This window comes from Giraffa tippelskirchi, chromosome 12, assembly GCF_054371585.1.
Source record: "Giraffa tippelskirchi isolate mGirTip1 chromosome 12, T2T-mGirTip1v1.2.pri, whole genome shotgun sequence".
In the NCBI taxonomy this organism is placed as follows: Eukaryota; Metazoa; Chordata; class Mammalia; order Artiodactyla; family Giraffidae; genus Giraffa; species Giraffa tippelskirchi.
Window position 1 is genome coordinate 65,516,042 of NC_137286.1, and position 27,629 is coordinate 65,543,670.

General features: G+C 54.7%; 1 long non-coding RNA gene across 1 annotated transcript in view; it reads left to right on the forward strand.

Annotated features, from left to right (window-relative positions):
* LOC145530002 (uncharacterized) overlaps nucleotides 1–27,629 on the forward strand; it is a 1,493,464-nt gene that overhangs the window by 418,353 nt on the left and 1,047,482 nt on the right. Inside the window, exons 56-59 of the long non-coding RNA XR_014071397.1 lie at nucleotides 1,878–1,989; nucleotides 9,532–9,643; nucleotides 17,167–17,278; nucleotides 24,824–24,935. This is a non-coding gene — a long non-coding RNA (uncharacterized LOC145530002). The remainder of the gene's footprint in view (nucleotides 1–1,877; nucleotides 1,990–9,531; nucleotides 9,644–17,166; nucleotides 17,279–24,823; nucleotides 24,936–27,629) is intronic.

Sequence of the window (27,629 nt, forward strand, 5' to 3'; positions counted from 1 at the left end):
ATTTAGGCTCTTTTCTGTTTCCGTACCCCTTTTGCAATTCTTTGTTCGGTGCGAAAATGCATTGGCATTTTGGGAGGAATAGCATCGAAGCTGTGGATTGCCTTGTGGGGCTGTGACATCATTTTCCCAATAGGAATTCTTTCAAGCCCTGAGCACAGCTTCTCTTTCCAGTGGTTGGTGTGGGCTTGATCTTCCTTCTTCCATCTCTCGCCGTTTTGTGAGAACAGGTCCTTCCTTCCCTTCTGGGTTAGATGGACTCGTGGGTATCACTTCAGTGAATGGCATTGTCAGTGGGGGTGATAATTCCCTTCTCATTGGAAGACTTTGCTGTGAGTATTAGAAATGCAAGTGATTTCTCTTCCCCTTCCTCCCTGTCCATCTCTCAGAGCCACCGGGAAACAGAGGCCTCATCCAGGGTCACACAGGCCTGAGGGAGTGCAACTAGACTGTTGTTTCTTCAGGCCCTCAGTGCTGGACATCATCCGGGATACTCTGTGTGTGTCTTCCTCAGTCTGCTGTCCCTTCAGACCTTTCCCTAGTTTTCACAGGCTTGTCGTGTTGGTGTTCTTTGTCTGTTTGGAGACACATCCTTGAGAAGCTTTGTGTTTCCACTCATTCGTCTCGCGATGTATGACCTGTCTTTTGCTTTTGTAATGAGGTCTTTCCCACAGTAGATATCTTTGATTTTGCAAAGTCCACTGTATTCTCTGGGTTGTTTTGTGGGCTGCCTTTTTGTTTTGTGTGTGAAGACTCAAAGCACGTGTCCGGTTTCTGCTCATTGTTCTTCTAGATTTGTGACAAGTTTTCATGGAAACTTTGTCTAGGGATAACTGGAAGTGAACTCGGTGTAAGGTGTCAAGTCTCCATCTCCATTCATGTCATGCCCTGCAGTTTCCAATTCCCTGTTCCTGAGTGGTTTTGGAGACCTTGTGGGAAGTTTGGTTGCATCGGAGTTTGCGTTTCCACCTTGAGTAGATTCACACTGTTCTGCCCTCAGGGACACTGTCAAGGGGGAGTGAGGAGCAGCCTGCACTTCCAGCAGTGACCACACGGTGGGGCGAGTGCTGCTCTCCCCTCTGGGAGCCCCAGGCCACAGGCATCCCAGTGAGGAGCCAGCTCTGTGCTCAGCTGAAAGGAGTTAGTCTCTCAGGAGCCTCTGAGCCCTTGCCTTTGGATCACCCAGGGTGGGCATTTGCTGTGACAGAAAAAAATTGCCCTGAATTCCATGGACGGAAGAGCCTGGCTGTGTAGAGTTCGTGAGTTGCCGTGAATCAGACACAACTGAGGACACAAAAATTCAATAGACTAAAACACTTTTTGGGGGTGGGGGGAGTGAAAGGGGGTGATGTGGGGTTTTTTGTCTTATATAATAGCCGAGGGAAATCTAGTTTAAACCTAAATTCACATAGATGGGAAAGGTATAGCTCTCCGTCACCCCATTAAAAAAAAAAAAAAACGTCTTAACTTTTCTGAAAGCTTATTTAGTAGCTTCCTTGAGCAGTTCATTGTGAAGGATTTTTTTTTTTTTCTGTGACATTGGCCTCATTAAAAAGTACGGTTTGCCTTTACTGGATAATTTTGTTCATTTGGTTTGTTAGGGAATCTTGGTAATATTTGAGTTTCCTGGGGAGTATGGTCACATGACCTGGCCCTGGCCAATCGGTGTGTTCCACCTCCCTGGCCACTGTGATTGGCTCCGGACTGGGGCAGTGCCCAATCGGGGCCCGGGGCCGGGCCTCACGTTGGAAGCCAGGGGAAGACGAGCTCTCGTCCTGCTGGGGTAGGGGAAGGGGTGGGGCCAGGGGAGGTCAGGCTCCAGCAGTGGGAGGGGCTTGAGGTCCGCCTGCGGCAGTTGGTGACCTTCCTGCTCCCCTCAGGGCAGAGCCGCCGGCCTGAGAATGAGGGCGCTGCTGAGCCCAGGGGCTGGGATGGCCCGCTGCTGCTGTGGTCCCAGAGCTCCACCCGAGACCTGAGGGAGGCCGTCTGCCCGTGAGTCCTCTCCCGCTTGTCTGTCAGCTTGTTTGAACCATGCTGGGTTTTCTGCCCAGCTGGCTAAGGGGAGTCCCTGGAAATGCAAGGGTGTGGGTTTTGGCAGACTTCAGGGAAGACATGCCAGATGAGCCTGGGAGACTCCAGCTTAATCTGGATTCAGGAGATATCTCTTCGGGCCAGCTAGTAATTGTAGGATAAGCCTAATGAGTCTTCACAGGATGAAGAGAGTAACGTGCCAAGGTAGCAATCGATGTCCTCATTCGAGAGGATGAAGCTGGTGCTCAGAGAAGGGGGGAACCTGGCCAGAGCAAGGAGGTGAGCACCCAGACAGAACCCCCAGATCCGGCCATTTGAGCTCAGGGAGGCCACTGGTGTGGCTTGTCCCTGTAGCAGGCGCCGAGGCGCGCAGCCCACCCTGATTCCTGCGGGGGCCTGACTTGGGAAGTGCCATCTGGTAGCTTTGAGAATCACCAAACCAAATTGCACTGGAGAGAGGAAGGACACCTTCCTTCATCCACCCCCCACCCCCGCCGGATTCCCACATACCCTGACCCCTTTCTCTTGACTTCGGAGCCATTTCCAGAGTCCCGCTCATATGACCTCATTCGAAGTGCACTGTGGACGAGCTGCCATCTGCAGCTGCTACCACAGCAGCCAAGGCCTTCAGCTCCCGAGTACCTCCCTTCCTTTGGAACTTGGGGGCCCTCTACTCCCCACTTGCACACCACAGACCTTTGCTGAGGATTGTGGGGACCCTCACTCAGTTTGCAGCACGTTGTAGCCATCCCTGTCCTCTCAATACCTCCCTTGCCACTCAGCTTGTGAGCCCCTTTGGAGCAGCGTGGCCCACCTGGCTGCAACGGAAGAGACACAGCTGACAGTGAAACAACAGCTTAGATCTGACAGCCAGAAAGCTCTGTCAAAAGGGACCTCCCTCTTCACACCGTAGAGGCTGTAGGAGCCGCCAGGCTTTCGGAACCAGTGCTGGGGCCAAAATGACTCCACAGCCGTTTTCCTTCCTGGGGAGGGTTCTGGCTCGAGTGGGAATGGCTCAAGTCTCCTAAGGTTCTGAAAGCCCACTGTGTGCAGATTCACGGTACACAGAGAGGAGAAGGTGGAGTCCTGCCCTGGAGGTGGTCACAGCTCACGGATGAGCCAGGCAGGCAGGCAGGCAGGCAGGCAGGGCATGAGAACACCTGAGCTGCCTTCATGAGTGAATGGTGTGGGAGCAGAGGAAGAGAAGCCGGTCTGCTCCCTCATGTGGTGCCCAGGGCAGGTTGTCCCCAGAGGAAACCCTTACGACGGTGAGGACTCTCACTGCTGTTTCCCAAGGGGTTCCGTCGGTGCGTGTCTTCCCCGGAGCGGTCAGGCCGTCTCTAAAGTACACTGGCCATGGGCATTGCCTCTCCTTGGAACTTCCCACGTGTTTCTCTTTTTTATGGAACAGTGATTTTTCTAGAGGGGTTCTGGGCCACAAGGTTGTTGGGTCATTTTCTAGCCTTCTGTCGTGAAGAACGCTTTCCTGGGCGTTGGGGTGGTTTGTTGTTCCAGCTCCCTTTCTTGGCTTCTTTTGGGAGCTGGTGCAACAAGAGGAGCTCAGCCTCTGCCTTCTGGCTGAGATGTCACCCTTCAAACAGCAATGCCTGCCTGGAGATAATGTTGGCATTTGCCAAAAGGGCTTCGTTTGGCACATGATATCTTGAAAGGACGTACACCGTCCTGTCAGCTATCAAAGGCTAGTTCAAATGACATAAAAATGAGAACTCTCCAATGGAGTCTTACAGTAGGTGGAGAGTCCGAAAGAAACTCCTTCAGTCATTTCACTGAGAGTCATTGATTGGGGACACCAAGAATATAGGAAGGAATGCAGAAAGAAAAGATGAAATTGTGTTCAGGATCGGGGGGAGGGATGAACAGGGCGTGCTTGCCTTGAATCCAGGCTTTGTTGGGGGGTGGGGCATAAAGATCAAACGGGTCTGAAACCACAAAGTGGTGATGGTAACACAGTATCACCAGAGTTACACAACAGTGTTCCCAAATTGCAACAATGATGAAAAAGTTTACTAACTTAACCAACAAGTTCCCAACTTAACCAACAAAAATACAGGAAACCATACAAAAAATAAAACATCACCAGAAAGGTGGAAACAAACCAAATGCAAAGCAGTTCAGGGGAAAGGAACTCCATGTCCCCTGGGGGCAGACCGAGTTGACAGCGTCCACGGTGAGCCGACAGGGATGGAGGCGGCAGAGCCGACCGCTCCCCTGGACGTGGTGTTTCCGGCAAGGGCTCTGGGTCTCTGTCCAGAGCGGGGGCTCGTTCTTCCTGCAGGGGTGGGTGAGTCATCGTCGGCGTCTGGGTGTTGCGCGGGAGCCAGGGCAGGCTCTCCCTGCCGAGGCGGTGACTCCTCCTCTGCCTCGGGTTCTCCTGCCAAAGCCCGAGCAGGTACAGGTGCACGTGGAGGTGGAGGTTCTGGCTGAGGGGGTGGGACATCAGTGCCTGGGGCTGGGGGTCCTGCAGGCACGGAGATCCGATCTGCCCGGTGTGCTGGCCAGAACCCAGCTGGCCTGGTGTCTCTGCGAGGGCAAGTCTCGGTTCTCCATCTGCCCTCGGTGGATCCCTGGGTCCTGCACCTGGAGCCACCACCTCTGTAGGGACAGGTCTGGGAAGTGGAGCCTGGTTCCAGTTGGAGGCCAGTGCTAGAGCTGAGGGAGAAGCAAAGTTTGCCCACAGGCCAGCCTTGGCATGTGCGTATCCCGGGACAGAAAGCTTCCAAGAGATTCCCAAAGAATACCCAGGGTCGGATGTCTTTTGGGACTGAAGTGTGCAAGATGGGGGTGGGGGTGTGAGGCCAGCGCTTGCTGCAGGCCCAGCAGCATCTTTCGGGAACTCGTCCCTGTGTAGCTCAGCACCCCCTCCCCACACACTCCCGTGCACCAGCCCCAGCGTCCTCACCTCTGTGCTCTGGCGTGCTGGGCTCCAGGTCCTCCTGCTGCCTCAGAGGCTGGGGTTCTCGGGACTCTGGGTCGGAGCCGGGTGTGCTGAGCTCCGTGGCAGCCTCAGACTGGGCCGCCGGGTGTATCCTGTGTGGTGTCTCGGCAGCAGGCCTTCCCCGCCTCCGCTTCGCCCCCGGTGGGGCTGATGCCTCCGTGGGCACGCTCACCTGGAGCCTGGACTGGGCCTCAGGGGCGGGGGGGTGGTGCTCCGACCCCTCCCTCCGGGAGGTGGACGGGGTGTCCCCGTCCTCGGCCTCATCACGTGGGAAGCTCTGCAACGACAGTGACCGTCAGCCAGCCATGCTGGGACTTTTCCAAGCTGGGCCTGGCCAGTGGAGCCGCTGCTTCTGCCTGCTCGAACTTCTCTTCCCAGAAGGGTCAGAGACGTGTGTCTGCTCAGATCCCCACCCGGGACGAAAGAGACCCACCTGAGGGTGTGAGGCCAGCCTGGGCGGCCGGCGCTGCCCGCACTCTCCCCATCCCAGCCAGCCTGCTCTCCCCTGGGGTGTGGACACAACTTGCCCGCAGGCTTCTGACCCCACATCCGCCTGGGCTTCCTTGAGGGAGACACACCCCGAGAAACCCGCATCCACACACACAGGCAAAGGACCCGGTGTTTCCGGGTGGCATGGGAGAGGTGGGCTGGCCCGGCCTGGGGCTCCCCGTGTTACCTTTCTGTTTCTCCGGGCAAAGGGCCAGAGGCCTCTCGGGGGTGCCCTGAGCCAACGTCGACAGGGTGCCCACGCACACTGCCTGTGAGCTCTCCTGAGGCCCCGGCCTCTGGGCAGGGGCAAACAGCAGAACATCCTGGCAGCAAGTGATCTGGCTGGGGGCTCCTCTCCGCTCTGGAGGCCTGGATACCCGGGTTGCGGTTTCTGTTGGGTTCTGTTGCCGGCAGGTGACATCATTTCCTGGGGTTCGTGCTGAGGTCCCTTCCCCAAAACTTCCCAAGGGAATCTCTGGGTTTCTGACTGCTCGACCACCCCCCTTAGGCCATGTGCAGGCACAGTGACAGCCACACAGCCCAGCCCACAGCCCTGGGGAGGCCTGGGTGCAGCCAGGGCCTGAGCTGCGAGGACCCCGCTGCTCTCAGACCAGGCTCCTTCTTCTCATAAGTGGTGTGGCCCTGGACAAGCGTATGCCCCTCAGGGTTTCCCCAGTCTCTCCATCTGCAGAGTGGGGGTCATTCTCCCATCTGCTTCCTAGGTCTGTCGGCCTACGAGCAGCTCCATGCCTTTCCACCTGGGGCCGATATCACGTGGAGCTTGTGCGCTGAGACTTCAGAAAGAAAGACTCCATCCAGGGCTGACACAGCACAGAATGGGGCAGAACGAGGCCTGGATGCTCCGTGGTACCCAGGAAAAGGCACTCCCCCTCCTGAGTGTTTTGAGACCCCGCATCCAAGTTGGAGGACCGAAAGGAAGACTCGAAGGTCTCCCTCTCTTATAGAAAAGAGTAGCCAACTTTCTGGTCCTCTGTTTCCATTGAGATTCTGTTCAAGTGTCCCAGCTCGGCTTCTGCGGGTGGCTGAGCTTCTAATGGCTCCCTGCGTTCTTGTCTTTTCCTCTCCAAAGCTTCTGTCCTTTTCCCCCTTCTGGGGTGGATGGGCGCTGTCATTACTTCTACCTTCGAGACAGATTGATGAAACGTCTGGACCATCGACTCCATTCCTCTCTTTGGTTCCGTGTCTCTCTCTGGCTGTGTCCCTCTCTTTTCCCTTCTTGATTCAGTCTGTGTCTTCCTCTTTCTCTCTCGTGTGAGGATGGATGTATGCTAGGAATGCACATGTATGTGATTAGATGAGGGTTATGTTTTAGGGATAGGTTAGAGGGAGAGAAAGGCTTTAGGTCGGAGTTGGTCATGGGGGAAGGGTCAAGGGTGGTGGTGGTGTTTCTTGGAATCTGAGTGCTGTGCGTTCTTCGTCTCTTTCCATATGAACCCCTTCTCAGATACACCACTTGCAAGGAGTCTCTCATGTTCCGTTTCCTATCTTTTGCATTTCTGAATGCTTAGCTTCTCTGTTGTGAAGAGGTTCCATTGGATGGAAACCCATTGGCGTACTTCGTTTTCCTCTTTCCCTTACTTGAAGAGACCCATTTCTACCTCCGCCCAGCAAATGGCAAGGAGACTCTGATGTTAAGGAGCCTTTGACCTACGCTTCTTTCTAGCTGTCTCATGACATCAGTCTTTAGGGTGAGGTTTTTTCCCGATATTGAGGTGGTGTGAGATCAAAACCAATAGCGTTCTTCAGATGTAGCTGTCTGGTTTTCCCATGGACATTTATTGAAGAGGCTTTCTTGTTCCCATTTGGATATTCTCCCCTTTTGTGTCAGAGATGAGTTGACCATGGATGCCGGGGTTTGTTTCTGGACCCTCAACTTTATTCCATCGATCTGGATCTGTGTGTGTTGTTGTATTCCCAATAGCATACTGTCCTGCTGCTGCCGCTGCGCCTAAGTCACTTCAGTCGTGTCTGACTCTGCGCGACCCCATGGCCTGCAGCCTACCAGGCTCCTCCGTCCAGGGCGTTTTCCAGGCAAGAGTACTGGAGTGGGTCGCCATCGCCTTCTCCGATACTCTCCTGAGGATCCTAGTTTGGTCGTCTAATTTCCTTTCACACAACCTTGGATGTCCGTATCGGGGCTTTTTCGTCGGATTGTATTGACAATTTAGGCTCTTTTCTGTTTCCGTACCCCTTTTGCAATTCTTTGTTCGGTGCGAAAATGCATTGGCATTTTGGGAGGAATAGCATCGAAGCTGTGGATTGCCTTGTGGGGCTGTGACATCATTTTCCCAATAGGAATTCTTTCAAGCCCTGAGCACAGCTTCTCTTTCCAGTGGTTGGTGTGGGCTTGATCTTCCTTCTTCCATCTCTCGCCGTTTTGTGAGAACAGGTCCTTCCTTCCCTTCTGGGTTAGATGGACTCGTGGGTATCACTTCAGTGAATGGCATTGTCAGTGGGGGTGATAATTCCCTTCTCATTGGAAGACTTTGCTGTGAGTATTAGAAATGCAAGTGATTTCTCTTCCCCTTCCTCCCTGTCCATCTCTCAGAGCCACCGGGAAACAGAGGCCTCATCCAGGGTCACACAGGCCTGAGGGAGTGCAACTAGACTGTTGTTTCTTCAGGCCCTCAGTGCTGGACATCATCCGGGATACTCTGTGTGTGTCTTCCTCAGTCTGCTGTCCCTTCAGACCTTTCCCTAGTTTTCACAGGCTTGTCGTGTTGGTGTTCTTTGTCTGTTTGGAGACACATCCTTGAGAAGCTTTGTGTTTCCACTCATTCGTCTCGCGATGTATGACCTGTCTTTTGCTTTTGTAATGAGGTCTTTCCCACAGTAGATATCTTTGATTTTGCAAAGTCCACTGTATTCTCTGGGTTGTTTTGTGGGCTGCCTTTTTGTTTTGTGTGTGAAGACTCAAAGCACGTGTCCGGTTTCTGCTCATTGTTCTTCTAGATTTGTGACAAGTTTTCATGGAAACTTTGTCTAGGGATAACTGGAAGTGAACTCGGTGTAAGGTGTCAAGTCTCCATCTCCATTCATGTCATGCCCTGCAGTTTCCAATTCCCTGTTCCTGAGTGGTTTTGGAGACCTCGTGGGAAGTTTGGTTGCATCGGAGTTTGCGTTTCCACCTTGAGTAGATTCACACTGTTCTGCCCTCAGGGACACTGTCAAGGGGGAGTGAGGAGCAGCCTGCACTTCCAGCAGTGACCACACGGTGGGGCGAGTGCTGCTCTCCCCTCTGGGAGCCCCAGGCCACAGGCATCCCAGTGAGGAGCCAGCTCTGTGCTCGGCTGAAAGGAGTTAGACTCTCAGGAGCCTCTGAGCCCTTGCCTTTGGATCACCCAGGGTGGGCATTTGCTGTGACAGAAAAAAATTGCCCTGAATTCCATGGACGGAAGAGCCTGGCTGTGTAGAGTTCGTGAGTTGCCGTGAATCAGACACAACTGAGGACACAAAAATTCAATAGACTAAAACACTTTTTGGGGGTGGGGGGAGTGAAAGGGGGTGATGTGGGGTTTTTTGTCTTATATAATAGCCGAGGGAAATCTAGTTTAAACCTAAATTCACATAGATGGGAAAGGTATAGCTCTCCGTCACCCTATTAAAAAAAAAAAAACGTCTTAACTTTTCTGAAAGCTTATTTAGTAGCTTCCTTGAGCAGTTCATTGTGAAGGATTTTTTTTTTTTTTCTGTGACATTGGCCTCATTAAAAAGTACGGTTTGCCTTTACTGGATAATTTTGTTCATTGGTTTGTTAGGGAATCTTGGTAAGGTTTGAGTTTCCTGGGGAGTATGGTCACATGACCTGGCCCTGGCCAATCGGTGCGTTCCACCTCCCTGGCCACTGTGATTGGCTCCGGACTGGGGCAGTGCCCAATCGGGGCCCGGGGCCGGGCCTCACGTTGGAAGCCAGGGGAAGACGAGCTCTCGTCCTGCTGGGGTAGGGGAAGGGGTGGGGCCGGGGGAGGTCAGGCTCCAGCAGTGGGAGGGGCTTGAGGTCCGCCTGCGGCAGTTGGTGACCTTCCTGCTCCCCTCAGGGCAGAGCCGCCGGCCTGAGAATGAGGGCGCTGCTGAGCCCAGGGTCTGAGATGGCCCGCTGCTGCTGTGGTCCCAGAGCTCCACCAGAGACCTGAGGGAGGTTGTCTGCCCGTGAGTCCTCTCCCGCTTGTCTGTCAGCTTGTTTGAACCATGCTGGGTTTTCTGCCCAGCTGGCTAAGGGGAGTCCCTGGAAATGCAATGGTGTGGGTTTTGGCAGACTTCAGGGAAGACATGCCAGATGAGCCTGGGAGACTCCAGCTTAATCTGGATTCAGGAGATATCTCTTCGGGCCAGCTAGTAATTGTAGGATAAGCCTAATGAGTCTTCACAGGATGAAGAGAGTAACGTGCCAAGGTAGCAATCGATGTCCTCATTCGAGAGGATGAAGCTGGTGCTCAGAGAAGGGGGGAACTTGGCCAGAGCAAGGAGGTGTGCACCCAGACAGAACCCCCAGATCCGGCCATTTGAGCTCAGGGAGGCCACTGGTGTGGCTTGTCCCTGTAGCAGGCGCTGAGGCACGCAGCCCACCCTGATTCCTGCGGGGGCCTGACTTGGGAAGTGCCATCTGGTAGCTTTGAGACTCACGAAACCAAATTGCACTGGAGAGAGGAAGGACACCTTCCTTCATCCACCCCCCACCCCCGCCGGATTCCCACATACCCTGACCCCTTTCTCTTGATTTCGGAGCCATTTCCAGAGTCCCGCTCATATGACCTCATTCGAAGTGCACTGTGGACGAGCTGCCATCTGCAGCTGCTACCACAGCAGCCAAGGGCTTTAGCTCCCGAGTACCTCCCTTCCTTTGGAACTTGGGGGCCCTCTACTCCCCACTTGCACACCACCGACCTTTGCTGAGGATTGTGGGGACCCTCACTCAGTTTGCAGCACGTTGTAGCCATCCCTGTCCTCTCAATACCTCCCTTGCCACTCAGCTTGTGAGCCCCTTTGGAGCAGCGTGGCCCACCTGGCTGCAACGGAAGAGACACAGCTGACAGTGAAACAACAGCTTAGATCTGACAGCCGGAAAGCTCTGTCAAAAGGGACCTCCCTCTTCACACCGTAGAGGCTGTAGGAGCCGCCAGGCTTTCGGAACCAGTGCTGGGGCCAAAATGACTCCACAGCCGTTTTCCTTCCTGGGGAGGGTTCTGGCTCGAGTGGGAATGGCTCAAGTCTCCTAAGGTTCTGAAAGCCCACTGTGTGCAGATTCACGGTACACAGAGAGGAGAAGGTGGAGTCCTGCCCTGGAGGTGGTCACAGCTCACGGATGAGCCAGGCAGGCAGGCAGGCAGGCAGGGCATGAGAACACCTGAGCTGCCTTCATGAGTGAATGGTGTGGGGGCAGAGGAAGAGAAGCCGGTCTGCTCCCTCATGTGGTGCCCAGGGCAGGTTGTCCCCAGAGGAAACCCTTACGACGGTGAGGACTCTCACTGCTGTTTCCCAAGGGGTTCCGTCGGTGCGTGTCTTCCCCGGAGCGGTCAGGCCGTCTCTAAAGTACACTGGCCATGGGCATTGCCTCTCCTTGGAACTTCCCACGTGTTTCTCTTTTTTATGGAACAGTGATTTTTCTAGAGGGGTTCTGGGCCACAAGGTTGTTGGGTCATTTTCTAGCCTTCTGTCGTGAAGAACGCTTTCCTGGGCGTTGGGGTGGTTTGTTGTTCCAGCTCCCTTTCTTGGCTTCTTTTGGGAGCTGGTGCAACAAGAGGAGCTCAGCCTCTGCCTTCTGGCTGAGATGTCACCCTTCAAACAGCAATGCCTGCCTGGAGATAATGATGGCATTTGCCAAAAGGGCTTCGTTTGGCACATGATATCTTGAAAGGACGTACACCGTCCTGTCAGCTATCAAAGGCTAGTTCAAATGACATAAAAATGAGAACTCTCCAATGGAGTCTTACAGTAGGTGGAGAGTCCGAAAGAAACTCCTTCAGTCATTTCACTGAGAGTCATTGATTGGGGACACCAAGAATATAGGAAGGAATGCAGAAAGAAAAGATGAAATTGTGTTCAGGATCGGGGGGAGGGATGAACAGGGCGTGCTTGCCTTGAATCCAGGCTTTGTTGGGGGGTGGGGCATAAAGATCAAACGGGTCTGAAACCACAAAGTGGTGATGGTAACACAGTATCACCAGTTACACAAGAGTGTTCCCAAATTGCAACAATGATGAAAAAGTTTACTAATCCCAACTTAACCAACAAAAATACAGGAAACCATACAAAAAATAAAACATCACCAGAAAGGTGGAAACAAACCAAATGCAAAGCAGTTCAGGGGAAAGGAACTCCATGTCCCCTGGGGGCAGACCGAGTTGACAGCGTCCACGGTGAGCCGACAGGGATGGAGGCGGCAGAGCCGACCGCTCCCCTGGACGTGGTGTTTCCGGCAAGGGCTCTGGGTCTCTGTCCAGAGCGGGGGCTCGTTCTTCCTGCAGGGGTGGGTGAGTCATCGTCGGCGTCTGGGTGTTGCGCGGGAGCCAGGGCAGGCTCTCCCTGCCGAGGCGGTGACTCCTCCTCTGCCTCGGGTTCTCCTGCCAAAGCCCGAGCAGGTACAGGTGCACGTGGAGGTGGAGGTTCTGGCTGAGGGGGTGGGACATCAGTGCCTGGGGCTGGGGGTCCTGCAGGCACGGAGATCCGATCTGCCCGGTGTGCTGGCCAGAACCCAGCTGGCCTGGTGTCTCTGCGAGGGCAAGTCTCGGTTCTCCATCTGCCCTCGGTGGATCCCTGGGTCCTGCACCTGGAGCCACCACCTCTGTAGGGACAGGTCTGGGAAGTGGAGCCTGGTTCCAGTTGGAGGCCAGTGCTAGAGCTGGGGGAGAAGCAAAGTTTGCCCACAGGCCAGCCTTGGCATGTGCGTATCCCGGGACAGAAAGCTTCCAAGAGATTCCCAAAGAATACCCAGGGTCGGATGTCTTTTGGGACTGAAGTGTGCAAGAAGGGGGTGGGGGTGTGAGGCCAGCGCTTGCTGCAGGCCCAGCAGCATCTTTCGGGGACTCGTCCCTGTGTAGCTCAGCACCCCCTCCCCACACACTCCCGTGCACCAGCCCCAGCGTCCTCACCTCTGTGCTCTGGCGTGCTGGGCTCCAGGTCCTCCTGCTGCCTCAGAGGCTGGGGTTCTCGGGACTCTGGGTCGGAGCCGGGTGTGCTGAGCTCCGTGGCAGCCTCAGACTGGGCCGCCGGGTGTATCCTGTGTGGTGTCTCGGCAGCAGGCCTTCCCCGCCTCCGCTTCGCCCCCGGTGGGGCTGATGCCTCCGTGGGCACGCTCACCTGGAGCCTGCACTGGGCCTCAGGGGCGGGGGGGTGGTGCTCCGACCCCTCCCTCCGGGAGGTGGACGGGGTGTCCCCGTCCTCGGCCTCATCACGTGGGAAGCTCTGCAACGACAGTGACCGTCAGCCAGCCATGCTGGGACTTTTCCGAGCTGGGCCTGGCCAGTGGAGCCGCTGCTTCTGCCTGCTCGAACTTCTCTTCCCAGAAGGGTCAGAGACGTGTGTCTGCTCAGATCCCCACCCGGGAGGAAAGAGACCCACCTGAGGGTGTGAGGCCAGCCTGGGCGGCCGGCGCTGCCCGCACTCTCCCCATCCCAGCCAGCCTGCTCTCCCCTGGGGTGTGGACACAACTTGCCCGCAGGCTTCTGACCCCACATCCGCCTGGGCTTCCTTGAGGGAGACACACCCCGAGAAACCCGCATCCACACACACAGGCAAAGGACCCGGTGTTTCCGGGTGGCATGGGAGAGGTGGGCTGGCCCGGCCTGGGGCTCCCCGTGTTACCTTTCTGTTTCTCCGGGCAAAGGGCCAGAGGCCTCTCGGGGGTGCCCTGAGCCAACGTCGACAGGGTGCCCACGCACACTGCCTGTGAGCTCTCCTGAGGCCCCGGCCTCTGGGCAGGGGCAAACAGCAGAACATCCTGGCAGCAAGTGATCTGGCTGGGGGCTCCTCTCCGCTCTGGAGGCCTGTATACACGGGTTGCGGGTTCTGTTGGGTTCTGTTGCCGGCAGGTGACATCATTTCCTGGGGTTCGTGCTGAGGTCCCTTCCCCAAAACTTCCCAAGGGAATCTCTGGGTTTCTGACTGCTCGACCACCCCCCTTAGGCCATGTGCAGGCACAGTGACAGCCACACAGCCCAGCCCACAGCCCTGGGGAGGCCTGGGTGCAGCCAGGGCCTGAGCTCCGAGGACCCCGCTGCTCTCAGACCAGGCTCCTTCTTCTCATAAGTGGTGTGGCCCTGGACAAGCGTATGCCCCTCAGGGTTTCCCCAGTCTCTCCATCTGCAGAGTGGGGGTCATTCTCCCATCTGCTTCCTAGGTCTGTCGGCCTACGAGCAGCTCCATGCCTTTCCACCTGGGGCCGATATCACGTGGAGCTTGTGCGCTGAGACTTCAGAAAGAAAGACTCCATCCAGGGCTGACACAGCACAGAATGGGGCAGAACGAGGCCTGGATGCGCCGTGGTACCCAGGAAAAGGCACTCCCCCTCCTGAGTGTTTTGAGACCCCGCATCCAAGTTGGAGGCGCGAAAGGAAGACTCGAAGGTCTCCCTCTCTTATAGAAAAGAGTAGCCAACTTTCTGGTCCTCTGTTTCCATTGAGATTCTGTTCAAGTGTCCCAGCTCGGCTTCTGCGGGTGGCTGAGCTTCTAATGGCTCCCTGCGTTCTTGTCTTTTCCTCTCCAAACCTTCCGTCCTTTTCCCCCTTCTGGGGTGGATGGGCGCTGTCATTGCTTCTACCTTCGAGACAGATTGATGAAAAGTCTGGACCGTCGACTCCTTTCCTCTCTTTGGTTCCGTGTCTCTCTCTGTCTGTGTCCCTCTCTTTTCCCTTCTGGATTCAGTCTGTGTCTTCCTCTTTCTCTCTCGTGTGTGGATGGATGGATGCTAGGAATGCACATGTATATGATTAGATGAGGGTTATGTTTTAGGGATAGGTTAGAGGGAGAGAAAGGCTTTAGGTCGGAGTTGGTCATGGGGGAAGGGTCAAGGGTGGTGGTGGTGTTTCTTGGAATCTGAGTGCTGTGCATTCTTCGTCTCTTTCCATATGAACCCCTTCTCAGATACACCACTTGCAAGGAGTCTCTCATGTTCCGTTTCCCATCTTTTGCATTTCTGAATGCTTAGCTTCTCTGTTGTGAAGAGGTTCCATTGGATGGAAACCCATTGGCGTACTTCGTTTTCCTCTTTCCCTTACTTGAAGAGACCCATTTCTACCTCCGCCCAGCAAATGGCAAGGAGACTCTGATGTTAAGGAGCCTTTGACCTACGCTTCTTTCTAGCTGTCTCATGACATCAGTCTTTAGGGTGAGGTTTTTCCCCGATATTGAGGTGGTGTGAGATCAAAACCAATAGCGTTCTTCAGATGTAGCTGTCTGGTTTTCCCATGGACATTTATTGAAGAGGCTTTCTTGTTCCCATTTGGATATTCTCCCCTTTTGTGTCAGAGATGAGTTGACCATGGATGCCGGGGTTTGTTTCTGGACCCTCAACTTTATTTCATCGATCTGGATCTGTGTGTGTTGTTGTATTCCCAATAGCATACTGTCCTGCTGCTGCCGCTGCGCCTAAGTCATTTCAGTCGTGTCTGACTCTGCGCGACCCCATGGCCTGCAGCCTACCAGGCTCCTCCGTCCAGGGCGTTTTCCAGGCAAGAGTACTGGAGTGGGTCGCCATCGCCTTCTCCGATACTCTCCTGAGGATCCTAGTTTGGTCGTCTAATTTCCTTTCACACAACCTTGGATGTCCGTATCGGGGCTTTTTCGTCGGATTGTATTGACAATTTAGGCTCTTTTCTGTTTCCGTACCCCTTTTGCAATTCTTTGTTCGGTGCGAAAATGCATTGGCATTTTGGGAGGAATAGCATCGAAGCTGTGGATTGCCTTGTGGGGCTGTGACTTCATTTTCCCAATAGGAATTCTTTCAAGCCCTGAGCACAGCTTCTCTTTCCAGTGGTTGGTGTGGGCTTGATCTTCCTTCTTCCATCTCTCGCCGTTTTGTGAGAACAGGTCCTTCCTTCCCTTCTGGGTTAGATGGACTCGTGGGTATCACTTCAGTGAATGGCATTGTCAGTGGGGGTGATAATTCCCTTCTCATTGGAAGACTTTGCTGTGAGTATTAGAAATGCAAGTGATTTCTCTTCCCCTTCCTCCCTGTCCATCTCTCAGAGCCACCGGGAAACAGAGGCCTCATCCAGGGTCACACAGGCCTGAGGGAGTGCAACTAGACTGTTGTTTCTTCAGGCCCTCAGTGCTGGACATCATCCGGGATACTCTGTGTGTGTCTTCCTCAGTCTGCTGTCCCTTCAGACCTTTCCCTAGTTTTCACAGGCTTGTCGTGTTGGTGTTCTTTGACTGTTTGGAGACACATCCTTGAGAAGCTTTGTGTTTCCACTCATTCGTCTCGCGATGTATGACCTGTCTTTTGCTTTTGTAATGAGGTCTTTCCCACAGTAGATATCTTTGATTTTGCAAAGTCCACTGTATTCTCTGGGTTGTTTTGTGGGCTGCCTTTTTGTTTTGTGTGTGAAGACTCAAAGCACGTGTCCAGTTTCTGCTCATTGTTCTTCTAGATTTGTGACAAGTTTTCATGGAAACTTTGTCTAGGGATAACTGGAAGTGAACTCGGTGTAAGGTGTCAAGTCTCCATCTCCATTCATGTCATGCCCTGCAGTTTCCAATTCCCTGTTCCTGAGTGGTTTTGGAGACCTTGTGGGAAGTTTGGTTGCATCGGAGTTTGCGTTTCCACCTTGAGTAGATTCACACTGTTCTGCCCTCAGGGACACTGTCAAGGGGGAGTGAGGAGCAGCCTGCACTTCCAGCAGTGACCACACGGTGGGGCGAGTGCTGCTCTCCCCTCTGGGAGCCCCAGGCCACAGGCATCCCAGTGAGGAGCCAGCTCTGTGCTCAGCTGAAAGGAGTTAGTCTCTCAGGAGCCTCTGAGCCCTTGCCTTTGGATCACCCAGGGTGGGCATTTGCTGTGACAGAAAAAAATTGCCCTGAATTCCATGGACGGAAGAGCCTGGCTGTGTAGAGTTCGTGAGTTGCCGTGAATCAGACACAACTGAGGACACAAAAATTCAATAGACTAAAACACTTTTTGGGGGTGGGGGGAGTGAAAGGGGGTGATGTGGGGTTTTTTGTCTTATATAATAGCCGAGGGAAATCTAGTTTAAACCTAAATTCACATAGATGGGAAAGGTATAGCTCTCCGTCACCCTATTAAAAAAAAAAAAAACGTCTTAACTTTTCTGAAAGCTTATTTAGTAGCTTCCTTGAGCAGTTCATTGTGAAGGATTTTTTTTTTTTTTCTGTGACATTGGCCTCATTAAAAAGTACGGTTTGCCTTTACTGGATAATTTTGTTCATTGGTTTGTTAGGGAATCTTGGTAATATTTGAGTTTCCTGGGGAGTATGGTCACATGACCTGGCCCTGGCCAATCGGTGCGTTCCACCTCCCTGGCCACTGTGATTGGCTCCGGACTGGGGCAGTGCCCAATCGGGGCCCGGGGCCGGGCCTCACGTTGGAAGCCAGGGGAAGACGAGCTCTCGTTCTGCTGGGGTAGGGGAAGGGGTGGGGCCGGGGGAGGTCAGGCTCCAGCAGTGGGAGGGGCTTGAGGTCCGCCTGCGGCAGTTGGTGACCTTCCTGCTCCCCTCAGGGCAGAGCCGCCGGCCTGAGAATGAGGGCGCTGCTGAGCCCAGGGGCTGGGATGGCCCGCTGCTGCTGTGGTCCCAGAGCTCCACCCGAGACCTGAGGGAGGCCGTCTGCCCGTGAGTCCTCTCCCGCTTGTCTGTCAGCTTGTTTGAACCATGCTGGGTTTTCTGCCCAGCTGGCTAAGGGGAGTCCCTGGAAATGCAAGGGTGTGGGTTTTGGCAGACTTCAGGGAAGACATGCCAGATGAGCCTGGGAGACTCCAGCTTAATCTGGATTCAGGAGATATCTCTTCGGGCCAGCTAGTAATTGTAGGATAAGCCTAATGAGTCTTCACAGGATGAAGAGAGTAACGTGCCAAGGTAGCAATCGATGTCCTCATTCGAGAGGATGAAGCTGGTGCTCAGAGAAGGGGGGAACTTGGCCAGAGCAAGGAGGTGTGCACCCAGACAGAACCCCCAGATCCGGCCATTTGAGCTCAGGGAGGCCACTGGTGTGGCTTGTCCCTGTAGCAGGCGCCGAGGCACGCAGCCCACCCTGATTCCTGCGGGGGCCTGACTTGGGAAGTGCCATCTGGTAGCTTTGAGCCTCACCAAACCAAATTGCACTGGAGAGAGGAAGGACACCTTCCTTCATCCACCCCCCACCCCCGCCGGATTCCCACATACCCTGACCCCTTTCTCTTGATTTCGGAGCCATTTCCAGAGTCCCGCTCATATGACCTCATTCGAAGTGCACTGTGGACGAGCTGCCATCTGCAGCTGCTACCACAGCAGCCAAGGGCTTTAGCTCCCGAGTACCTCCCTTCCTTTGGAACTTGGGGGCCCTCTACTCCCCACTTGCACACCACAGACCTTTGCTGAGGATTGTGGGGACCCTCACTCAGTTTGCAGCACGTTGTAGCCATCCCTGTCCTCTCAATACCTCCCTTGCCACTCAGCTTGTGAGCCCCTTTGGAGCAGCGTGGCCCACCTGGCTGCAACGGAAGAGACACAGCTGACAGTGAAACAACAGCTTAGATATGACAGCCGGAAAGCTCTGTCAAAAGGGACCTCCCTCTTCACACCGTAGAGGCTGTAGGAGCCGCCAGGCTTTCGGAACCAGTGCTGGGGCCAAAATGACCCCACAGCCGTTTTCCTTCCTGGGGAGGGTTCTGGCTCGAGTGGGAATGGCTCAAGTCTCCTAAGGTTCTGAAAGCCCACTGTGTGCAGATTCACGGTACACAGAGAGGAGAAGGTGGAGTCCTGCCCTGGAGGTGGTCACAGCTCACGGATGAGCCAGGCAGGCAGGCAGGCAGGCAGGCAGGGCATGAGAACACCTGAGCTGCCTTCATGAGTGAATGGTGTGGGGGCAGAGGAAGAGAAGCCGGTCTGCTCCCCCATGTGGTGCCCAGGGCAGGTTGTCCCCAGAGGAAACCCTTACGACGGTGAGGACTCTCACTGCTGTTTCCCAAGGGGTTCCGTCGGTGCGTGTCTTCCCCGGAGCGGTCAGGCCGTCTCTAAAGTACACTGGCCATGGGCATTGCCTCTCCTTGGAACTTCCCACGTGTTTCTCTTTTTTATGGAACAGTGATTTTTCTAGAGGGGTTCTGGGCCACAAGGTTGTTGGGTCATTTTCTAGCCTTCTGTCGTGAAGAACGCTTTCCTGGGCGTTGGGGTGGTTTGTTGTTCCAGCTCCCTTTCTTGGCTTCTTTTGGGAGCTGGTGCAACAAGAGGAGCTCAGCCTCTGCCTTCTGGCTGAGATGTCACCCTTCAAACAGCAATGCCTGCCTGGAGATAATGATGGCATTTGCCAAAAGGGCTTCGTTTGGCACATGATATCTTGAAAGGACGTACACCGTCCTGTCAGCTATCAAAGGCTAGTTCAAATGACATAAAAATGAGAACTCTCCAATGGAGTCTTACAGTAGGTGGAGAGTCCGAAAGAAACTCCTTCAGTCATTTCACTGAGAGTCATTGATTGGGGACACCAAGAATATAGGAAGGAATGCAGAAAGAAAAGATGAAATTGTGTTCAGGATCGGGGGGAGGGATGAACAGGGCGTGCTTGCCTTGAATCCAGGCTTTGTTGGGGGGTGGGGCATAAAGATCAAACGGGTCTGAAACCACAAAGTGGTGATGGTAACACAGTATCACCAGAGTTACACAACAGTGTTCCCAAATTGCAACAATGATGAAAAAGTTTACTAACTTAACCAACAAGTTCCCAACTTAACCAACAAAAATACAGGAAACCATACAAAAAATAAAACATCACCAGAAAGGTGGAAACAAACCAAATGCAAAGCAGTTCAGGGGAAAGGAACTCCATGTCCCCTGGGGGCAGACCGAGTTGACAGCGTCCACGGTGAGCCGACAGGGATGGAGGCGGCAGAGCCGACCGCTCCCCTGGACGTGGTGTTTCCGGCAAGGGCTCTGGGTCTCTGTCCAGAGCGGGGGCTCGTTCTTCCTGCAGGGGTGGGTGAGTCATCGTCGGCGTCTGGGTGTTGCGCGGGAGCCAGGGCAGGCTCTCCCTGCCGAGGCGGTGACTCCTCCTCTGCCTCGGGTTCTCCTGCCAAAGCCCGAGCAGGTACAGGTGCACGTGGAGGTGGAGGTTCTGGCTGAGGGGGTGGGACATCAGTGCCTGGGGCTGGGGGTCCTGCAGGCACGGAGATCCGATCTGCCCGGTGTGCTGGCCAGAACCCAGCTGGCCTGGTGTCTCTGCGAGGGCAAGTCTCGGTTCTCCATCTGCCCTCGGTGGATCCCTGGGTCCTGCACCTGGAGCCACCACCTCTGTAGGGACAGGTCTGGGAAGTGGAGCCTGGTTCCAGTTGGAGGCCAGTGCTAGAGCTGGGGGAGAAGCAAAGTTTGCCCACAGGCCAGCCTTGGCATGTGCGTATCCCGGGACAGAAAGCTTCCAAGAGATTCCCAAAGAATACCCAGGGTCGGATGTCTTTTGGGACTGAAGTGTGCAAGAAGGGGGTGGGGGTGTGAGGCCAGCGCTTGCTGCAGGCCCAGCAGCATCTTTCGGGGACTCGTCCCTGTGTAGCTCAGCACCCCCTCCCCACACACTCCCGTGCACCAGCCCCAGCGTCCTCACCTCTGTTCTCTGGCGTGCTGGGCTCCAGGTCCTCCTGCTGCCTCAGAGGCTGGGGTTCTCGGGACTCTGGGTCGGAGCCGGGTGTGCTGAGCTCCGTGGCAGCCTCAGACTGGGCCGCCGGGTGTATCCTGTGTGGTGTCTCGGCAGCAGGCCTTCCCCGCCTCCGCTTCGCCCCCGGTGGGGCTGATGCCTCCGTGGGCACGCTCACCTGGAGCCTGCACTGGGCCTCAGGGGCGGGGGGGGTGGTGCTCCGACCCCTCCCTCCGGGAGGTGGACGGGGTGTCCCCGTCCTCGGCCTCATCACGTGGGAAGCTCTGCAACGACAGTGACCGTCAGCCAGCCATGCTGGGACTTTTCCGAGCTGGGCCTGGCCAGTGGAGCCGCTGCTTCTGCCTGCTCGAACTTCTCTTCCCAGAAGGGTCAGAGACGTGTGTCTGCTCAGATCCCCACCCGGGAGGAAAGAGACCCACCTGAGGGTGTGAGGCCAGCCTGGGCGGCCGGCGCTGCCCGCACTCTCCCCATCCCAGCCAGCCTGCTCTCCCCTGGGGTGTGGACACAACTTGCCCGCAGGCTTCTGACCCCACATCCGCCTGGGCTTCCTTGAGGGAGACACACCCCGAGAAACCCGCATCCACACACACAGGCAAAGGACCCGGTGTTTCCGGGTGGCATGGGAGAGGTGGGCTGGCCCGGCCTGGGGCTCCCCGTGTTACCTTTCTGTTTCTCCGGGCAAAGGGCCAGAGGCCTCTCGGGGGTGCCCTGAGCCAACGTCGACAGGGTGCCCACGCACACTGCCTGTGAGCTCTCCTGAGGCCCCGGCCTCTGGGCAGGGGCAAACAGCAGAACATCCTGGCAGCAAGTGATCTGGCTGGGGGCTCCTCTCCGCTCTGGAGGCCTGGATACCCGGGTTGCGGGTTCTGTTGGGTTCTGTTGCCGGCAGGTGACATCATTTCCTGGGGTTCGTGCTGAGGTCCCTTCCCCAAAACTTCCCAAGGGAATCTCTGGGTTTCTGACTGCTCGACCACCCCCCTTAGGCCATGTGCAGGCACAGTGACAGCCACACAGCCCAGCCCACAGCCCTGGGGAGGCCTGGGTGCAGCCAGGGCCTGAGCTCCGAGGACCCCGCTGCTCTCAGACCAGGCTCCTTCTTCTCATAAGTGGTGTGGCCCTGGACAAGCGTATGCCCCTCAGGGTTTCCCCAGTCTCTCCATCTGGAGAGTGGGGGTCATTCTCCCATCTGCTTCCTAGGTCTGTCGGCCTACGAGCAGCTCCATGCGTTTCCACCTGGGGCCGATATCACGTGGAGCTTGTGCGCTGAGACTTCAGAAAGAAAGACTCCATCCAGGGCTGACACAGCACAGAATGGGGCAGAACGAGGCCTGGATGCGCCGTGGTACCCAGGAAAAGGCACTCCCCCTCCTGAGTGTTTTGAGACCCCGCATCCAAGTTGGAGGCGCGAAAGGAAGACTCGAAGGTCTCCCTCTCTTATAGAAAAGAGTAGCCAACTTTCTGGTCCTCTGTTTCCATTGAGATTCTGTTCAAGTGTCCCAGCTCGGCTTCTGCGGGTGGCTGAGCTTCTAATGGCTCCCTGCGTTCTTGTCTTTTCCTCTCCAAACCTTCCGTCCTTTTCCCCCTTCTGGGGTGGATGGGCGCTGTCATTGCTTCTACCTTCGAGACAGATTGATGAAAAGTCTGGACCGTCGACTCCTTTCCTCTCTTTGGTTCCGTGTCTCTCTCTGTCTGTGTCCCTCTCTTTTCCCTTCTCGATTCAGTCTGTGTCTTCCTCTTTCTCTCTCGTGTGTGGATGGATGGATGCTAGGAATGCACATGTATATGATTAGATGAGGGTTATGTTTTAGGGATAGGTTAGAGGGAGAGAAAGGCTTTAGGTCGGAGTTGGTCATGGGGGAAGGGTCAAGGGTGGTGGTGGTGTTTCTTGGAATCTGAGTGCTGTGCATTCTTCGTCTCTTTCCATATGAACCCCTTCTCAGATACACCACTTGCAAGGAGTCTCTCATGTTCCGTTTCCCATCTTTTGCATTTCTGAATGCTTAGCTTCTCTGTTGTGAAGAGGTTCCATTGGATGGAAACCCATTGGCGTACTTCGTTTTCCTCTTTCCCTTACTTGAAGAGACCCATTTCTACCTCCGCCCAGCAAATGGCAAGGAGACTCTGATGTTAAGGAGCCTTTGACCTACGCTTCTTTCTAGCTGTCTCATGACATCAGTCTTTAGGGTGAGGTTTTTCCCCGATATTGAGGTGGTGTGAGATCAAAACCAATAGCATTCTTCAGATGTAGCTGTCTGGTTTTCCCATGGACATTTATTGAAGAGGCTTTCTCGTTCCCATTTGGATATTCTCCCCTTTTGTGTCAGAGATGAGTTGACCATGGATGCCGGGGTTTGTTTCTGGACCCTCAACTTTATTCCATCGATCTGGATCTGTGTGTGTTGTTGTATTCCCAATAGCATACTGTCCTGCTGCTGCCGCTGCGGCTAAGTCACTTCAGTCGTGTCTGACTCTGCGCGACCCCATGGCCTGCAGCCTACCAGGCTCCTCCGTCCAGGGCGTTTTCCAGGCAAGAGTACTGGAGTGGGTCGCCATCGCCTTCTCCGATACTCTCCTGAGGATCCTAGTTTGGTCGTCTAATTTCCTTTCACACAACCTTGGATGTCCGTATCGGGGCTTTTTCGTCGGATTGTATTGACAATTTAGGCTCTTTTCTGTTTCCGTACCCCTTTTGCAATTCTTTGTTCGGTGCGAAAATGCATTGGCATTTTGGGAGGAATAGCATCGAAGCTGTGGATTGCCTTGTGGGGCTGTGACATCATTTTCCCAATAGGAATTCTTTCAAGCCCTGAGCACAGCTTCTCTTTCCAGTGGTTGGTGTGGGCTTGATCTTCCTTCTTCCATCTCTCGCCGTTTTGTGAGAACAGGTCCTTCCTTCCCTTCTGGGTTAGATGGACTCGTGGGTATCACTTCAGTGAATGGCATTGTCAGTGGGGGTGATAATTCCCTTCTCATTGGAAGACTTTGCTGTGAGTATTAGAAATGCAAGTGATTTCTCTTCCCCTTCCTCCCTGTCCATCTCTCAGAGCCACCGGGAAACAGAGGCCTCATCCAGGGTCACACAGGCCTGAGGGAGTGCAACTAGACTGTTGTTTCTTCAGGCCCTCAGTGCTGGACATCATCCGGGATACTCTGTGTGTGTCTTCCTCAGTCTGCTGTCCCTTCAGACCTTTCCCTAGTTTTCACAGGCTTGTCGTGTTGGTGTTCTTTGTCTGTTTGGAGACACATCCTTGAGAAGCTTTGTGTTTCCACTCATTCGTCTCGCGATGTATGACCTGTCTTTTGCTTTTGTAATGAGGTCTTTCCCACAGTAGATATCTTTGATTTTGCAAAGTCCACTGTATTCTCTGGGTTGTTTTGTGGGCTGCCTTTTTGTTTTGTGTGTGAAGACTCAAAGCACGTGTCCAGTTTCTGCTCATTGTTCTTCTAGATTTGTGACAAGTTTTCATGGAAACTTTGTCTAGGGATAACTGGAAGTGAACTCGGTGTAAGGTGTCAAGTCTCCATCTCCATTCATGTCATGCCCTGCAGTTTCCAATTCCCTGTTCCTGAGTGGTTTTGGAGACCTTGTGGGAAGTTTGGTTGCATCGGAGTTTGCGTTTCCACCTTGAGTAGATTCACACTGTTCTGCCCTCAGGGACACTGTCAAGGGGGAGTGAGGAGCAGCCTGCACTTCCAGCAGTGACCACACGGTGGGGCGAGTGCTGCTCTCCCCTCTGGGAGCCCCAGGCCACAGGCATCCCAGTGAGGAGCCAGCTCTGTGCTCAGCTGAAAGGAGTTAGTCTCTCAGGAGCCTCTGAGCCCTTGCCTTTGGATCACCCAGGGTGGGCATTTGCTGTGACAGAAAAAAATTGCCCTGAATTCCATGGACGGAAGAGCCTGGCTGTGTAGAGTTCGTGAGTTGCCGTGAATCAGACACAACTGAGGACACAAAAATTCAATAGACTAAAACACTTTTTGGGGGTGGGGGGAGTGAAAGGGGGTGATGTGGGGTTTTTTGTCTTATATAATAGCCGAGGGAAATCTAGTTTAAACCTAAATTCACATAGATGGGAAAGGTATAGCTCTCCGTCACCCTATTAAAAAAAAAAAAAAACGTCTTAACTTTTCTGAAAGCTTATTTAGTAGCTTCCTTGAGCAGTTCATTGTGAAGGATTTTTTTTTTTTTTCTGTGACATTGGCCTCATTAAAAAGTACGGTTTGCCTTTACTGGATAATTTTGTTCATTGGTTTGTTAGGGAATCTTGGTAATATTTGAGTTTCCTGGGGAGTATGGTCACATGACCTGGCCCGGGCCAATCGGTGCGTTCCACCTCCCTGGCCACTGTGATTGGCTCCGGACTGGGGCAGTGCCCAATCGGGGCCCGGGGCCGGGCCTCACGTTGGAAGCCAGGGGAAGACGAGCTCTCGTTCTGCTGGGGTAGGGGAAGGGGTGGGGCCGGGGGAGGTCAGGCTCCAGCAGTGGGAGGGGCTTGAGGTCCGCCTGCGGCAGTTGGTGACCTTCCTGCTCCCCTCAGGGCAGAGCCGCCGGCCTGAGAATGAGGGCGCTGCTGAGCCCAGGGGCTGGGATGGCCCGCTGCTGCTGTGGTCCCAGAGCTCCACCCGAGACCTGAGGGAGGCCGTCTGCCCGTGAGTCCTCTCCCGCTTGTCTGTCAGCTTGTTTGAACCATGCTGGGTTTTCTGCCCAGCTGGCTAAGGGGAGTCCCTGGAAATGCAAGGGTGTGGGTTTTGGCAGACTTCAGGGAAGACATGCCAGATGAGCCTGGGAGACTCCAGCTTAATCTGGATTCAGGAGATATCTCTTCGGGCCAGCTAGTAATTGTAGGATAAGCCTAATGAGTCTTCACAGGATGAAGAGAGTAACGTGCCAAGGTAGCAATCGATGTCCTCATTCGAGAGGATGAAGCTGGTGCTCAGAGAAGGGGGGAACTTGGCCAGAGCAAGGAGGTGTGCACCCAGACAGAACCCCCAGATCCGGCCATTTGAGCTCAGGGAGGCCACTGGTGTGGCTTGTCCCTGTAGCAGGCGCCGAGGCACGCAGCCCACCCTGATTCCTGCGGGGGCCTGACTTGGGAAGTGCCATCTGGTAGCTTTGAGACTCACCAAACCAAATTGCACTGGAGAGAGGAAGGACACCTTCCTTCATCCACCCCCCACCCCCGCCGGATTCCCACATACCCTGACCCCTTTCTCTTGATTTCAGAGCCATTTCCAGAGTCCCGCTCATATGACCTCATTCGAAGTGCACTGTGGACGAGCTGCCATCTGCAGCTGCTACCACAGCAGCCAAGGGCTTTAGCTCCCGAGTACCTCCCTTCCTTTGGAACTTGGGGGCCCTCTACTCCCCACTTGCACACCACAGACCTTTGCTGAGGATTGTGGGGACCCTCACTCAGTTTGCAGCACGTTGTAGCCATCCCTGTCCTCTCAATACCTCCCTTGCCACTCAGCTTGTGAGCCCCTTTGGAGCAGCGTGGCCCACCTGGCTGCAACGGAAGAGACACAGCTGACAGTGAAACAACAGCTTAGATCTGACAGCCGGAAAGCTCTGTCAAAAGGGACCTCCCTCTTCACACCGTAGAGGCTGTAGGAGCCGCCAGGCTTTCGGAACCAGTGCTGGGGCCAAAATGACCCCACAGCCGTTTTCCTTCCTGGGGAGGGTTCTGGCTCGAGTGGGAATGGCTCAAGTCTCCTAAGGTTCTGAAAGCCCACTGTGTGCAGATTCACGGTACACAGAGAGGAGAAGGTGGAGTCCTGCCCTGGAGGTGGTCACAGCTCACGGATGAGCCAGGCAGGCAGGCAGGCAGGCAGGCAGGGCATGAGAACACCTGAGCTGCCTTCATGAGTGAATGGTGTGGGAGCAGAGGAAGAGAAGCTGGTCTGCTCCCTCATGTGGTGCCCAGGGCAGGTTGTCCCCAGAGGAAACCCTTACGACGGTGAGGACTCTCACTGCTGTTTCCCAAGGGGTTCCGTTGGTGCGTGTCTTCCCCGGAGCGGTCAGGCCGTCTCTAATGTACACTGGCCATGGGCATTGCCTCTCCTTGGAACTTCCCACGTGTTTCTCTTTTTTATGGAACAGTGATTTTTCTAGAGGGGTTCTGGGCCACAAGGTTGTTGGGTCATTTTCTAGCCTTCTGTCGTGAAGAACGCTTTCCTGGGCGTTGGGGTGGTTTGTTGTTCCAGCTCCCTTTCTTGGCTTCTTTTGGGAGCTGGTGCAACAAGAGGAGCTCAGCCTCTGCCTTCTGGCTGAGATGTCACCCTTCAAACAGCAATGCCTGCCTGGAGATAATGATGGCATTTGCCAAAAGGGCTTCGTTTGGCACATGATATCTTGAAAGGACGTACACCGTCCTGTCAGCTATCAAAGGCTAGTTCAAATGACATAAAAATGAGAACTCTCCAATGGAGTCTTACAGTAGGTGGAGAGTCCGAAAGAAACTCCTTCAGTCATTTCACTGAGAGTCATTGATTGGGGACACCAAGAATATAGGAAGGAATGCAGAAAGAAAAGATGAAATTGTGTTCAGGATTGGGGGGAGGGATGAACAGGGCGTGCTTGCCTTGAATCCAGGCTTTGTTGGGGGGTGGGGCATAAAGATCAAACGGGTCTGAAACCACAAAGTGGTGATGGTAACACAGTATCACCAGAGTTACACAACAGTGTTCCCAAATTGCAACAATGATGAAAAAGTTTACTAACTTAACCAACAAGTTCCCAACTTAACCAACAAAAATACAGGAAACCATACAAAAAATAAAACATCACCAGAAAGGTGGAAACAAACCAAATGCAAAGCAGTTCAGGGGAAAGGAACTCCATGTCCCCTGGGGGCAGACCGATTTGACAGCGTCCATGGTGAGCCGACAGGGATGGAGGCGGCAGAGCCGACCGCTCCCCTGGACGTGGTGTTTCCGGCAAGGGCTCTGGGTCTCTGTCCAGAGCGGGGGCTCGTTCTTCCTGCAGGGGTGGGTGAGTCATCGTCGGCGTCTGGGTGTTGCGCGGGAGCCAGGGCAGGCTCTCCCTGCCGAGGCGGTGACTCCTCCTCTGCCTCGGTTTCTCCTGCCAAAGCCCGAGCAGGTACAGGTGCACGTGGAGGTGGAGGTTCTGGCTGAGGGGGTGGGACATCAGTGCCTGGGGCTGGGGGTCCTGCAGGCACGGAGATCCGATCTGCTCGGTGTGCTGGCCAGAACCCAGCTGGCCTGGTGTCTCTGCGAGGGCAAGTCTCGGTTCTCCATCTGCCCTCGGTGGATCCCTGGGTCCTGCACCTGGAGCCACCACCTCTGTAGGGACAGGTCTGGGAAGTGGAGCCTGGTTCCAGTTGG